General features: G+C 44.9%; 1 pseudogene across 1 annotated transcript; it reads right to left on the bottom strand.

Moving 5' to 3' along the window:
- Positions 1–9244: 9244 nt before the first annotated feature.
- On the bottom strand, positions 9245–13316 carry LOC147972588 (protein FAR1-RELATED SEQUENCE 5-like; annotated as a pseudogene). The gene is made up of 3 exons (XR_015602604.1): positions 12931–13316; positions 9565–11718; positions 9245–9482 (listed from the first exon to the last, which is right to left on the bottom strand). The product of XR_015602604.1 is annotated as a protein FAR1-RELATED SEQUENCE 5-like (transcript).
- Between the last annotated feature and the right edge of the window lie 1125 nt (positions 13317–14441).

Genomic DNA, 14441 nt, shown 5'->3' with positions numbered 1-14441 from the left:
ACGCATGCGGGCGATGAAACGATCCCAATCATCTCCTCCTATCTGGGTTATCTTTCGCCCCTTCTCGACCTGCATAGTGTATGGGCCCCCAAGAGCATCGAAGGTCACGGTGTCTGCGACGAGCTCATTGAATGCCAATCTCACATTGCCTGGTACGATCTATGTAAGATAAAAACAAATAACAGACACAATACATTAGTGGAAATAGCAAAAAAACAAAAAGAATGTACTGTCAGAAGGTTCATATAAATTGTTACCGCTGCAAAAACAAAAGAAGGCTGGAAGTAGATGCCGAACAGCGTGGCAGTAGAAAGGCTGGTCCGGCACCGTAGGTTGCAGCGTCCACATTGTGCTTCCTCCATTCTACACAGAACGTGTTGAACTCTAAGTTGAATTGTACATAGTACAGTACAAAGATCATACATATAATAAATCATAGTGATAACCTATACTGGCAATGGCCAATCAATCTATTTTCTATCATCTACGTAATAAAGCAATGCCAATGACAATGGCAATGCCCGTCTCATCTAAACCTGGGAATAGTTCGGCATCCAAACTAAAACCAGTCCAATCCACAGCACACGTCAAAACCAAACCAATCCAGATATTTTCATTTAGAATCTAGACCAAACCGAACTATACATGCTCGTCATCCAACCCAGTCCAAACCGTTTTCAACTTTTGGATTGAATCCAAAGGTTCAAACCGTGGACAAAGCCATATGCGAGGGCACGTCATGAATCTAGGTCAGACATGGCGTCAAAACTCGAGAGAGCCGACGAGCTCCGGCCAGCAACAGTGGCTCTTGGATTTGAAGCAGTAGTAGGTGGTAGTGGCGGCTCAAACTAATTGATTGATTTGGTCTCAAACCATAGAAACCAAATCAAGATCCAATCCAAAAACTAAGTTTCAGTCCAAACCAATCGGCTCAAATCCGCCTCTGTAGGGAGACGCGGTTGGAGAAGGGAAGAAGAGGAGAGATCTCACGTACTTGCCAGAGTTGGCGGCGGCCGCGCACCGGCAGCGAAGAGAGGGGTCATCGAGAGATGGCGGCGACGGTGGCAGCGCTGGTCGAGAAGGGGAGAAAGAAAGATGTGGAGTGGTCGAGACGGGGAGAAAGAAAAATGCCAAGAGCTTTTTGATTTATAGTTTGTACTAGTTGAGTACAGGATGTCATGCAAGAGCTTTTTGATTGATAGTTTGTACTAGTTGATCGTACGAACTGATTGTGAATATTTTTTCACGGTCGTATTGTTTCGAATTAGTTGGATGAGGGTGTGGATACAGTTTTCATACTATGGGTGTATGTGTTGCTGTAGGGACCATGGTCTCAGAGGCGCATAACAACCGTGCGGAGTACAACAAGTCTTTGCATGAAGCGCGTCGGGAGATCGACTTGAAGGTGCAAAAGGATCGCGCTGAGGTAGAGAAGAAACTGAAAAAAGAACGTTCATACGTGGACAGGATGATAAAGGAGGAGCGTGAGGAGTTTTCCCGTAAGATGGCGAAGATGCGTCTTGAGATTGAAGAAAAGTATAAGAGGGACTGTGAGTACATGGAAAAAAGTTTGTCTTAAGCTACAAGGAAATGCATCAAACGTTGCAGAAGGACCGAAAGCTTGTGGACAGTATTATACAGACAGAGCGAGTCAGGATGGATGCCTATGTGTTGCAGGCACGTGCGGATATGGACAGTAAGCTGCTACAGGAGCGGTCGAACATGGATTATAAGGCCATGTTGGAGAAGGTTCGCTTGGAAGGACATATGTTAGAAGACCGTGCGATCTCACGGCCACCCTGACAACATGTCTTCAATTATTCTCCCCCTGTAAGCATCTCGCACCGATTCTATATATTAAGGACCTACGTATTCTATGATATAAACATCTTCAATTTGTGGCAACCTTATGTCGGTGATTGTATGTAGGCTAAGCATCATGAGACGGCACAGTCACCATTCACTCGAAACATTGCGATAGAGTCACCCGTTCAATGCCACATCAGTCCACCCCAACAACATATCGTCAATTCTCCCCTTGTAAGTACCTCGCAACGATGCATACCCAAGATATGGTATGACCTTTCAAAACTTGTGTGTAAACCCACTGTCGACGTTTCATACGCAGAATAAGAAACCTGTGATGGCAGAGTCCCCAGTCACACCACATGAAGGATACATTCCACATAACAAGGTGAGAAGGTTTGAGATGGCACAATCCCCAGTCACTCCACATGAAGGATACATTCCACAAAAGCAGGTAACAACGCCGCAATGTTGCTATGCACATACAAAATTATGTTTGCCCCTTTACTCATTGAATGTATTAACTCTGATGTGAGATACTAGGTGCTGGTCATGGAATTTTTTGTTAGTAGGGATGATGAGATGTCACATGTCCCGAGAGCATACTTTGATGAACACCCGGCAGAAGTCAGAATTTTTGAACCCGCCAAAGTGACCTACGATCTCATTATGAGTGAAATGAGAGATTCTTTTGGTTGCAAAATGGGAGCAGAACTGTACTACTTCTTTGCCGGGTCGCGTGGAAGCTGCCAGAAGGAATGTTCTTGATTGCAGGACCAGATGATGTAGAAAAAATGCTTTCTGATCTGAATGGCAGCAAGACATGTTACCTGTACATTGTGTACAATAGAACTACGGGTTGTTTTCCCGAGGATGACATTGACCCAGAGGTTTAAATTTTAAATGTTACATGCATCTAGTTTATGGCTACGTCTTTTTTGATTTCTTCCTAATACAATTCCTATGGTTTTCTACAGGAAGTGAGAATCCAAGAAATGGAGGGTCTTGCTAGAGAGTTGGCGGAGAAAGACCAAGAACAACTTCAGTTGTATGGTTACATTGATGTTAAAGAGAAAAAGATTGAAGCACATGGGTCGTCACCAAGCCCAACGCAATCTCCAACGACGCAACGCAAGAGGTCACTGGATTTTGGCAGTGCAGAAGACCATATGGAGTAGGCTCAATTGTTTTCAGAGTCGAAAACAATTCTAAAAAAGCCCAACCACTCTAAAACTTGTAATAAAGTACTAGCACCTAGGACTACAAGACCAGTTTAAGCTTCAAACCAGGATTATTTTGTTGCAAACACACATTTTTTTCAGTTTCACACTATGTTCGCAATTATGGTACAATTTATTCATGAGACAGTTCGTTGAACAACAATGCATGTGTCTTATCACCAATCATACAGTTGTTTCTGAGTTGTTTGTGAGATGGCATTGCATCTAAAGAAGTTTCCATCTATAAAACTTGTAAAAAATCATTTATGTTGTCTTTGTTGAAACTGTTTTTTCATGCCTTTCATCTACACGTGTGCGTAATCATTATAGCCTACAAAACCATACAACGCCTACAAAACCATACAACGTCGAAAAACAATTTCCAGTTAACCAACGACATATCAAATAGACGGGTAGAAATCATAACAAAGTACTAGACATTACAGAACAGAACAGAACCCACAACCAACATGAAAAACAACCCACCAAAAGGCCAACACAGGCCATTAACCAGAAACGGCTACCAGCCGGCGAGCGTCCTACTGGCGGCGGGAGAGGGCAAGGAGGCGAGGCGAGCGCCTCGGGAAGCGAGGGGAGCGGCGGGGAAGCGTGGTTGGAGTCGCTGGCGTCCTGGCCCTGCGTCTTGGAGTCACAGCCAGCACTTCGTCCTCCTCCATTTCGATTGGGAGCCATCTGGATCTAGGAGACGGAATCCCCATCACCACCGCCTGCGGTGGCGCCTGTGGCTACGCCGGCGGCGGTGCCCGCGGCTGGATCAGGCGGTAGCGGAGGGAGCGGAACACCTTCCACTTCTCCCTCTGCTCTGGATCCAGAGACTCCGCCTCCAGCATCGCCCAGAGGAGCACCCCCATCACCGGCTGGCGCTCGTAGTTGGGGAAGCCGTGGAGGATTTCTTCTCCCCTGAGCTTGTCTCTCACCATTTCCGACGCGTCGTTGAGGGCCTTCGTCGTCGGGACCCAGCCGTTGAGTTCCTGAAGCCTCCCCATCAGCACTTCGTCGCCGGCGGCGACAGCCCACATCTGCTGCTCGCGCGTCGTCATCATACCCTAGCTCTGGGAGCGTCGCGTCGCAGCGGTTGTTTTAGATGAGATCTGAGAGGGGGGGAGTGGTGGAGGAAGTGGCGGAGAGCCGATGCGTCAGCCTAATAACCTCTCCCCCTCCCCCCCACCACCCCCATCGCCATTACTCACCTCGGGAACCGCCATGGGGTCGCCCCACCGGTCAGCCACCGTGATAGATACGTGCCAAATGGCACGGGAATTCCACCATTCGGCCCATCGTGAACCCAACGTCCTCGGGCCAGATTCGCGCGTCCACCACCACCCCATCGACGTCGGCGAGCTCCAGGCGGCGCCCTCACCAGTGAATCGAACCTGGTCGGAAGACCAGCAATGCCGTGCCGAGATTTGGCACGCAGTCGCATCGGAATCGTGTATGACGCGAGAGGCGTGCGTCGCACGTGAGCTTGTTTTCGGGTAGAAATCATAACATAGTTCGGATAGATAAAGTTCACGTCCGCCACCCGCGCATGCAAACCCACGTCGCCGCCATTCCCATGCATGCATGCCTCAGGCGCAGACAACGAGACGGTCCATCCGAATTAGGCCCATCCGAATTACGCCCATCCGAAGTAGGCCATTAGAACCCTCCCCCACTCCACCTATTCCCCTCACATTGTGGCCTCCCTCCCTCCATCGCCAGATCCCCCACTCGTCCCCCTTTGTCCGCTGCCCCTGCACGCCGTCGGTGACTCCACCCCTGCCGCCCCCGCCCCCCGAACGGGATCGGCCGGATCCATCTCCTCAACCACCGCAGGACAGCGCAGGTACCCCAATTTCTGTTCACGTCTCAATGGTATCCATGCTGATAATGCTAGGTAGATCGACTGAGTGTAGCAATTTTGTGCCACCAATCCACTTTTCTGGAAAATACTTGCTAGAAAACCATCTGAAACTTGTGATGCTTGCTACTGTATAATATAGGACTTTTCAAAGTTCTGTTATGATGGCACTATTGGACACATACAGTAGAGTTGCGTTTTTAGTTGTTATACTTTCAGTTACCATCACTGCTTGGGAAAGGCCGAATTGGATGCATTCAGGTCTGCAGTTGATAGTGTATCATCATAATGTAGGTGCTGTGTTGTGTGATTCTTCATGCGGAGAACTTCAGCTTTTTCAGTTATAGTGAAAGGCTTCTGTATAAAAAAACTACTAAATGATCACAAAAACTTCTAGACAACATTCTGTATGATCTGACCAAAACTTGAACTAAATGATCACCAAAAGTTGAAGGATTTTGCATCACATCACAACCATAAGTGTTCTGCACCAGCATCATAACAATCACATAACTACATAACAAAAGCAAACATGTTCATCATTACAAAAGCAAACTTGTCCAACATAACAAAAGCAAACTTGTTCAGCATTACAAAAGAAAACTTGTTCAACCACATAACTGCAAACTGAGACACATAATACCACAAACAACTCAATATCCCCAGTAGTAGGGGTCATCCCAATGATCCTCCGCCTCTTGCTAGTACTTCAAACCTTCTTTGACGATTTCGATTTTCTTCCATGACTTGTAGGTGACGTACGCATCTTTCGCTGCATACTCGATGAGGTTGTTTGGCAGTGGGCTGTCCCCCCATAGTTTGTGGTCCAATTTCTTGTTGATCTTCTGCTTCATTTCCTTGTACGATGGGTGGATGAGGCTGGCTGCAAACTCAGCCAAAGCCTGCCACTTCTTTCCATTGTTTGGAACTCTCCATTTGCGCTGCATGTCGACGTACTTGTCGGGGTTGATCTCCAAACCAAAAAATTTCAGCTTCTCCTTGTCACCTCCAATGGAGAAGCCAACAAAGGTGTACAGCTTCTTCTACTGCAGGAGCGGGCGGAGTTCCTTGGGCCTGCATCAAATTTCTGGTGCATCAAATTCATCTACATCAAAAACTCCAGAAACTACTAATTAGACATAAAATTCAGAGCTAGTATTGCATCTACTCCAGAACTTCAGAACTAGTATTGCATCTACTTCAGAACTTCAGAACTATTGCATCTACTTGAGAAACTTCAGAAACTTCAGAACTATTGCATCTACTTGAGAAACTTCAGAAACTACTAATTAGACAGAAACTTCAGAACTTTAGAACTAGTATTGCATCTACTTCAGAACTTCAGAACTATTGCATCTACTTCAAAAACTTCAGAAACTACAGAAACTACTAATTAGACAGAAATTTCAGAACTTCAGAACTAGTATTGCATCTACTTCAGAACTACAGAACTATTGCGTCTACTTCAGAAACTTCAGAAACTACTAGTTAGACAGAAACGTCAGAACTTCAGAAACTTCAGAACTGGATGTTTTTACCATTTGGTTGCCGCGGTGATGTGGTATACCAGGACGAGATCCTCCACACATAACTGTAGAACTGCAGCCATTTGCGGAGATTCGTCTTCCCTCGTATACTCGACATCAACGCCGATCGACCGAGAAAGCATGCCGCCGAGCCTCCTCCTGATCTCGCGGATCCTCTTGTCGGCTTCGTCTGGATTGCTGGTGCATACGACATCCAGCTTCTCCTTCTTCAGGTGGATATCAACCATGAGCGGCACGGTGTAGTCCTGCTTCTGCCCGGGGACCGGAACGTCGTCGTCGACCACCAGCGGCTCCTTGCCAGACGCCTCACCTTGGTGATGCTTGGCAGACGGAGGGGAGTTGCTCCACGATGCCTCCGCCATTCTCTTGGCAGACGGAGGGGAGTTGCTCCACGATTCCTCCGCCATTGCCCTCCTGGCCAGCGATGGTGGAGGCAGAGGGGAGTTGCTTGATGGTGGAGGCAGAGGGAGGCAGAGGGAGGAAGATGGAGCGGCAATGGAATGAGGAGGGAGGCAGATGGAGCGGCAATGGAATAGGAGGGGAGTTCCCTGCGTCGTGGGGAGTTGTCAGTGGAGGGGAGTCGTGGGGAGTTGCCAGTGGAGGGGGGACGTGGGGAGTTGCCTCGAAAACTCAAACGTCCTGCCCTTTGGCCCTCGAAAAATCTGGAGGGGAGACGTGGGCCCTTTGGTTTGTCCTGTTTCTGAAACAAAACAAAAAAAATAACAGCCATATTTTGCTCTCACTGCAACCATATTAAGAGATCAAAAATGGCACCAAAAAGTCACTGCAGCCATCCTAAATGGCACGAAAACAACACCAAAACAACATCAGCCAAAACAGCAAAAAATGCATCCATCGATCGTTCTTTATTTTTTCTAACATTCCGTGTTCTGTGCAGTGAGATAGACACCACGCTACAAATGCAGGCTGACAACGCCCGCGATTTCATGACCATCAAGACAGACGGCGGCTTCATCCACGCTCCGGTCCCATGAGTCGAGTCGAAAGTAGTGATGCTATGTGTAGTTCTGAAACATTGATTGGCTCATGTTGTAATTAAACTTTAATGAATTGTATGTCTCTTTGGTTTGGACAGTCGTTCAACTTAGATGTAATCGATGCTATTTATTACTAGGACCATTAATTGTGCTATTAATGTCTTGCTTTTCTCTTCCGATCCTTTTGTTGCATACTTATTTATTGCTTATGTATTGTCTGTTGTTTGGCTTGTGCATAGAGATGCCGTCATATGTCGTGTACAAGGGTAAGGTTCCCGGAGTCTACGACGACTGGGAGGAGTGTCGGATACAGGTTCACCATTTCAGCGGTAACAGTTATAAAGGGTACACCACTAGGGCGGAGGCGGAATCTAGATACGCCCGCTATCTAGCCGGAGAGAGAAGGGAGCGTTGGAGGAACCGGATGAAGACCAGTTTCATCGCGATGATGCTCATCGTGATGACCGCAACCCTCTTCTCTGTGATGGTAGTTTAGATGATCGATATCGACTTGTAATGTGAAGACAAACTCGCTACTCGCGGTCTCGAGACTTGTAATGTTCTATCTTTGTTCGGTCTTTTGAATTCGGAGACTAATATGATGAATTGTATTCGGAGAGCTATCTTCTATTGTATTCGATGAATGTGCTGTTGCTGTGTGGTGCTGTCTATATTCTGTCTAATAATATATTTTGTAACCTGTGAAAATATCAGAAATGTGCATTTTTTCGACCACCTCCAAATCACCTCAGTTTTGTCACACATGATCTCTTCCACAAACAAAACTAGGTTTCCAAGTTTTCATATTTTTTTGATTTTTTTTAATTTATAATGCCCTCTAGACTGACTGCTGAAAACATCGGTCTATGCCTCAAGGGGGCATTGTAAAATAATTTTTTCCCAAATTTTTTTGCATACACATGTTTTGCACATGTGGGTCACCATGTACAAGAAAATTTGGGTGATTTGGAGGTGGTGGAAAAATTCATTTTTTCAAAAACTGGATTAAGTTAAAAGACCAAATGGTCCCTCCGGGAATGCGGGCATTTTTTCGACCACCTCCAAATCACCTCAGTTTTGGCACACATGATCTCTTCCACAAACAAAACTAGGTTTCCAAGTTTTTATATTTTTTTAAATTTTTTTGAATTTATAATGCCCTCTAGACTAACTGCTGAAAACATCGGTCTATGCCTCAAGGGGGCATTGTAAAATAATTTTTTTCAAAATTTTCTTGCATACACATGTTTTGCACATGTGGGTCACCATGTACAAGAAAATTTGGGTGATTTGGAGGTGGTGGAAAAATTCACGTTTTTTCAAAAACTGACTTAAATTAGACCAAATGGTCCCTCCGGGAATGCGGGCATTTTTTCGACCACCTCCAAATCACCTCAGTTTTGGCACACATAATCTCTTCCACAAACAAAACTAGGTTTCCAATTTTTTGTATTTTTTTGAATTTTTTTGAATTTATAATGCCCTCTAGACTGACTGCTGAAAACATCGGTCTATACCTCAAGGGGACCTGCATGCAAGACTCGGGGACCTGCATGCAAGAGTCGGGGACCTGCATGTGAATAGTGATTCATCAAGGCCTTGACAGCTACTGGCACAGCGGCTGCCGCCCGATTTGCATGCAGCGAAGATGAACGTGCATGGAGGTTTTTCAAAGATTTCCAAGCACACCCCAGTGAGCCCCGCTTATTTAAAAAATACGTCAGTCATTATTGCTCTGTAAATGAAGAATATGCATGATGATTATGAATATGCATGACAACCATAGTAAGGGTGAAGAATCATAGTGCCCAATTTGTCGAAATACATCATCATTCTTAAAGTTGGACATCAAATGATACACACAGAAAATGGAAACGAAAGATGTCGAACTAATACAGTAACATGGCAGTACAACCGCACTTCACTAAATTACTGTCACGATGAAATAGAATGTAAAGACCACGTCACACAAAGCTGAATGGCACACGACTTTCTCTGGCTCATCGTCGGTTCATGCTGTATGTAGATATCACAGTTCAGCCTCGAGATTCTACACAGAAGAATACAATAAATCACATGGACATCAATTATGAGTAAAACACATGCAAAAAAAATATGAACATATTTCGTACCTCTAGTAATTTAGCGCATTTACGTCGATTGTGACCTGGTTTCTTGCAATAGCCACAGATATTCTGTGATCTTGACTTCTTTGTCTTTGCCTGCAGCCTTTTCTTCGGTGCACCTCGTCCTGGCACATGCACGGGATCCAGAACCTTATCAACTTTCTGCGAGTGCGGCATCAATGGGCCAAACCTAATGCTATTATGCTGAGCATTAGTTGACTCCTTGCTGTCAGCTTGTTCAAAACTTGATTGCTTGCCATGATGTTGTGCTTGCAAAAGCATCTTTAGACGGTGATAGTCCTCATCAGAGTGGCATGCCTGGAAACTTGCGGCATGACTACAATTCCGCAACTCGCGGTACCTCTGCAGGCTTACCAAATAGTCATACATCTGGTTTTTTTTGGTAGGTGCGTATGCGCATTTTGCATTCATAGTCCACCTAGTGGGAACGCAACAACCGGGCAGAATTGTTTGTTTTAAAATCCCCAATATGTAAAAAATGTGGGAACATGGTGTGCCTGCGCATTCCAGCTTACGGCAAGAACAACTCATCCTGTGCAAAAGACCTCCTTGCTCTTCAATGCGCACTCCAAACTTTTTATCCATTCTTTCCTGCTTGGACACAACATAAGTGGAATCTTCTGATCCATCTAGTATCTCTCTAATCTGACATTTGCTGACAGCATCTATGCTCCATAAGACCATCTTAAAGACACTAGGTGTGAAAACTGTTGCGGCGTGTTTCTCAAGCGGCGAAGCATTTTCCTCTGTAAATGAAACAGACTGCAAGGCTTCGACGTCATGGAAAGCTTCGTTAATCCGTCGCGACGCAAGGCAACGCTCATAGTGCTCTAGCATTTCAAACAACGACATCTTACCCTCAAGATGCGTATGTAACACAGAGTTCAAGCTCTCACTCCTCTGATTGCTGCTCAATTCTAGGAAACAACGCCCCTCAAGATATGGAGCACACCATAACTTTCTCATCTGATACATCTGATGCAGCCAAGACTCCTCACTGGTTACTTTATTCCGTTGTAAGAATTGTATCCATTTTATCTCATGCTCTTCAATGGAAGAAGTATCATAAATGAAAGATCTGAATTCCTCCTTTACGTCGTCATCATGCAGATGGCGTACAATGTTCTGCTGAATGTGCCATATACATAGTCTATGGTTTGAGTCTGGCCAGACCATTCTTATTGCTCTCTGCATTGCAAGGTCCCCATCTGTGATCACAGATATCGGATGCTTCTGTGCCATGCAATCAGAAAAGGTCCGCAACATCCACTCGTATGCCTAGCTTGTTTCATGAGAAATTATACCACAGCCAAATATAACAGTGCTGCGGTGGTGATTCAACCCGACAAAAGGCACGAATGGCAGATTGTATTTGTTGGTTCTGTATATGCTATCGAAAACAATGACGTCTCCGAAAGCCTCGTAGTCAAGTCGCGATTGACTATCAGCCCAGAACAGTCCCTTCAGATGGCCATGCTCGTCTACCAAATACTTGAAGAAAAAATCCACATCTCGCTCTCGCCTCGCCATCATGTGCATGATCACCGTTTTAGCATCACCGGCACTGATTGTCTCCTGCTTATTAGCATGGCAGAAATTATAAATGTCCCTCTTTATGCATCCAACCTTATCAAATCCACCGTATTGAAAGCACAAAATATCCATAATATGGTATTTGTGGATCCCACATTTTTCCATGTCCGCAATGTCCGCTTTCTGCTCATCGCTAATTCGTCTGTGCGAACACAGCCGACAAGAAAGATCCCGTGGGGCTAGAGGATGGCTGTGCTCATCGATGAAATCCTTGACAAACCACCGACCGGTTTCCTCCTATCTCGTAATGACCAATTTAGCATTACACCCAACACGACTTAAACTTCGTGGCCTCCTCTTTCTATCTTTCATCTTTCTTTTCATGTGCTTATTTTCGCGAAACCCTTGACGACTACACACAATTTTCTTTAAAATTATGTATTTGTTGGATCCATCCCACTCAACGTAGCTTTTCCTCACACTAAAACCTTTTTCAAGAGCATATTTGTTGTAGAATTCATAGCCTTCAGCCTCACTATCAAACATCTTGCTGACAACATTTACATACTCGAACATACTCTCATCACTTGCATACGCCATGTCTTCCTGCATATGACATGTGAGGGAAACCAATCATCAACATCTTTCTGTTTATCAATGTTACAGGTGTAAAATAGCTCATAGGCAAAGACAAGTGCATGGAAAAGACTTTGCTGGTTTGACATGTGAGGGAAACCAATTATCAACGTCCAACAAGTAGTATCTCATCTTCCTTTAAACTATATTTCATGCGCTATGCAAACCTAAAGTGATGATGACTTTAATAAACTAAATTAAGTGAACTATGGAACCAATATCTCATCTTCCTTTAGTATATCTCATCTCAAACGTCAACATCTTACTTAAACAAACATGATGCTATTAGCTCAAGAGAAACTATGCCACGATGAAGCTTTCCATTCGTTGTTTTAGTCCGTACCCGGATCTTGTGGGGTTGAGGTTGTACTGCATGCACGGTGGAGGGCCGCAACGGCCAAGAGAACGAGCAGAACGCCAAGCCGAATTCATACCTTAAGGATGGTACGCGCGAAGAGATGGGATCGCCCGCCGTGGTCGCCGCCGATTGAGCCGGCGCAGATCCGGCCTTCTTCTTCTTCGGTGACGGCGTGGGGGGCTGGGTTTGGTTGGGTGGAGGACGAGGACGATGAATTTATTCCTCTCGCCGGGCAGGTCGAGGACGGAGAAGGTCAGGAGCGGCGAGCAGCGATGAATAGATCGGAGAAGGATTCTGAACTGGATCAAGTAGACATGGATCTGGTCCTCAGGTGATCGGTTCAAGAAAAGATATTTCCTCCTGAACCATTATGCCCTTATCGCAATTAACATATTAAATTTAATCAATTAAAATTCCTCGCAAGATCTGACGGCTAATAAAAATCAGACGTGTTCAGACATGTAAATACTGCTAAGTACTCCGAGTACTAACCCAATCACTATATATATACGCGAGCGACTTTGCCGCATCAGAAATCAACCAGTGAAGGAGGAACAGAACGAAGGAACTTAATCCTTTAAACAGGGAAGAGGGGAGAATACACGCAATCCATAGGATCGAAGGAAGAAGTCTGAATCAGATAAGCGGGCAATCGGCAGCCAACAGACATGGGTACAAACCAAATCTGGAAAAATCGGATAAGCACGATCGACAAGCAACAGCCTCCATCGGCTGCGGGCGACGGCCTGGGAAATCGAATCTACAGGTCTGGCCGTTGAATCAACAACATCTATAAAGAAAGCAGATGAAGGATCAAAACAAACCGCATAAAATGGAACGGAGCGAAGCAGCATGGTCACCACCGCGAGCTAGGCCCCCAAGCAAGGCGGCGACAAGGCAGGGCCCGGCCTGCACGACAGACACTACCCGGAGCTTCGCTCGACGGACCCGCGATTGGAGAGGAGGCCGGTCCGACCCCGCCCCTCGCCAGCTCCGGCGTCCTCTCCTGGCACCGAGGATCATCAGGGCGGGAGGGAGGAGTGTGGGTTGGTTGTGGAGGACGGGGCCGTCCTATGGCTGGAGCACCACGGGCGCATGGGTGTGTGTGGCTGGCTGGCTGCAGCACATCGCGCGTGGGAGGGGGTGAGTAGGGACGGAGAAGAGGAGGCAGCGCTCCTGGGTGCTCTGGTGATGAGGACTCCACGCAGGAGATAACTCTCAGGTGGGGATTCTTCTGGTGCTGATTGCTCTTTTTAATGGCTCCACCGACCAAAAGCTGCTGGATATTGCCAGGTGTGCTATGGATTGCAAAAAATAAAATCCTGGATGAGCACCTCTTATACTACTACTTGCCGTTATTCGTTGTCACTTTTATTGTTTAATGTTCATGCCTATCACATGTTATGAGCACATTATCAGATACAATAATTAAAAGTGAGTGAACTATTAAACAAGGCGTACACGGCGTGACCTTCACATGAAATTTACTAGAAAAAATTGCCTTTTTATGGTGATGATGAGAGTGCGTGAGATTCGATCTTTGTGCTAAGTTTCAATAGTGCAAAAGAAAAAGAATGGAATATAATCTTGCAAACCAAGAAACCAGCATTTTCTATATAAAAAAGTCAACATAGTATTTGCTTTCGAATATTAAAAAAATGTATATAAACAATCTCATTTGAATGCACCACTACTCTTCCATCCAAAATAAATTCATGCCTATCACATCTTACAGATACTATAATAAAAAGTGAGTGAAATATTAGACAAGGCGAACACGGCATGGCCTTCACATGAAATTTACTAGAAAATTTTGCCTTTTATGGTGATGATGGGGAGTGCTTGAGGTTCGATCCTTGGGCCAAGTAAAAATAGTGCAAAAGAAAAAGAACTTGCAAACCAAGCAATCAACATTTTCTAAAAAAAAGTCAACATAGTAAAAACCTATTTGCTTTCGAACCTTAACAAAAAAATTGTATATAAACAATCCCACTTGAATGCACCACTACTCTTCCATCCAAAATAAATTCATCCTTCCACATCTTATGAACACATTATCAGATACAATAATTAAAACTGAGTGAAATATTAGACAAGGCGTACACCGCGTGGCCTCCACATTAAATTTACTATATTTTTTTCCCTTTTTATGAGTGTTTCAATTTTTCTTGCTTTACAAAACTTGATGCTTTTAAATATGTTCACGCTTTTTTAAAATGCACAAAACTCCCAAAAAATGCTCCAACCCATTTGAAAAATAATCATTTAAAAATGATCACAAAATTTCAAAATTCATATATGAAAGATATGTGTTCAAAAAAATCTTTATCATCAA

This window comes from Triticum urartu, chromosome 5A (genome assembly GCF_056163025.1).
Source record: "Triticum urartu cultivar PI428250 chromosome 5A, HENAU_Tu73, whole genome shotgun sequence".
NCBI lineage: Eukaryota > Viridiplantae > Streptophyta > Magnoliopsida > Poales > Poaceae > Triticum > Triticum urartu.
The sequence above is the reverse complement of the archived record's forward strand: the minus strand, read 5'-3'. Positions and strand labels throughout refer to the sequence as shown.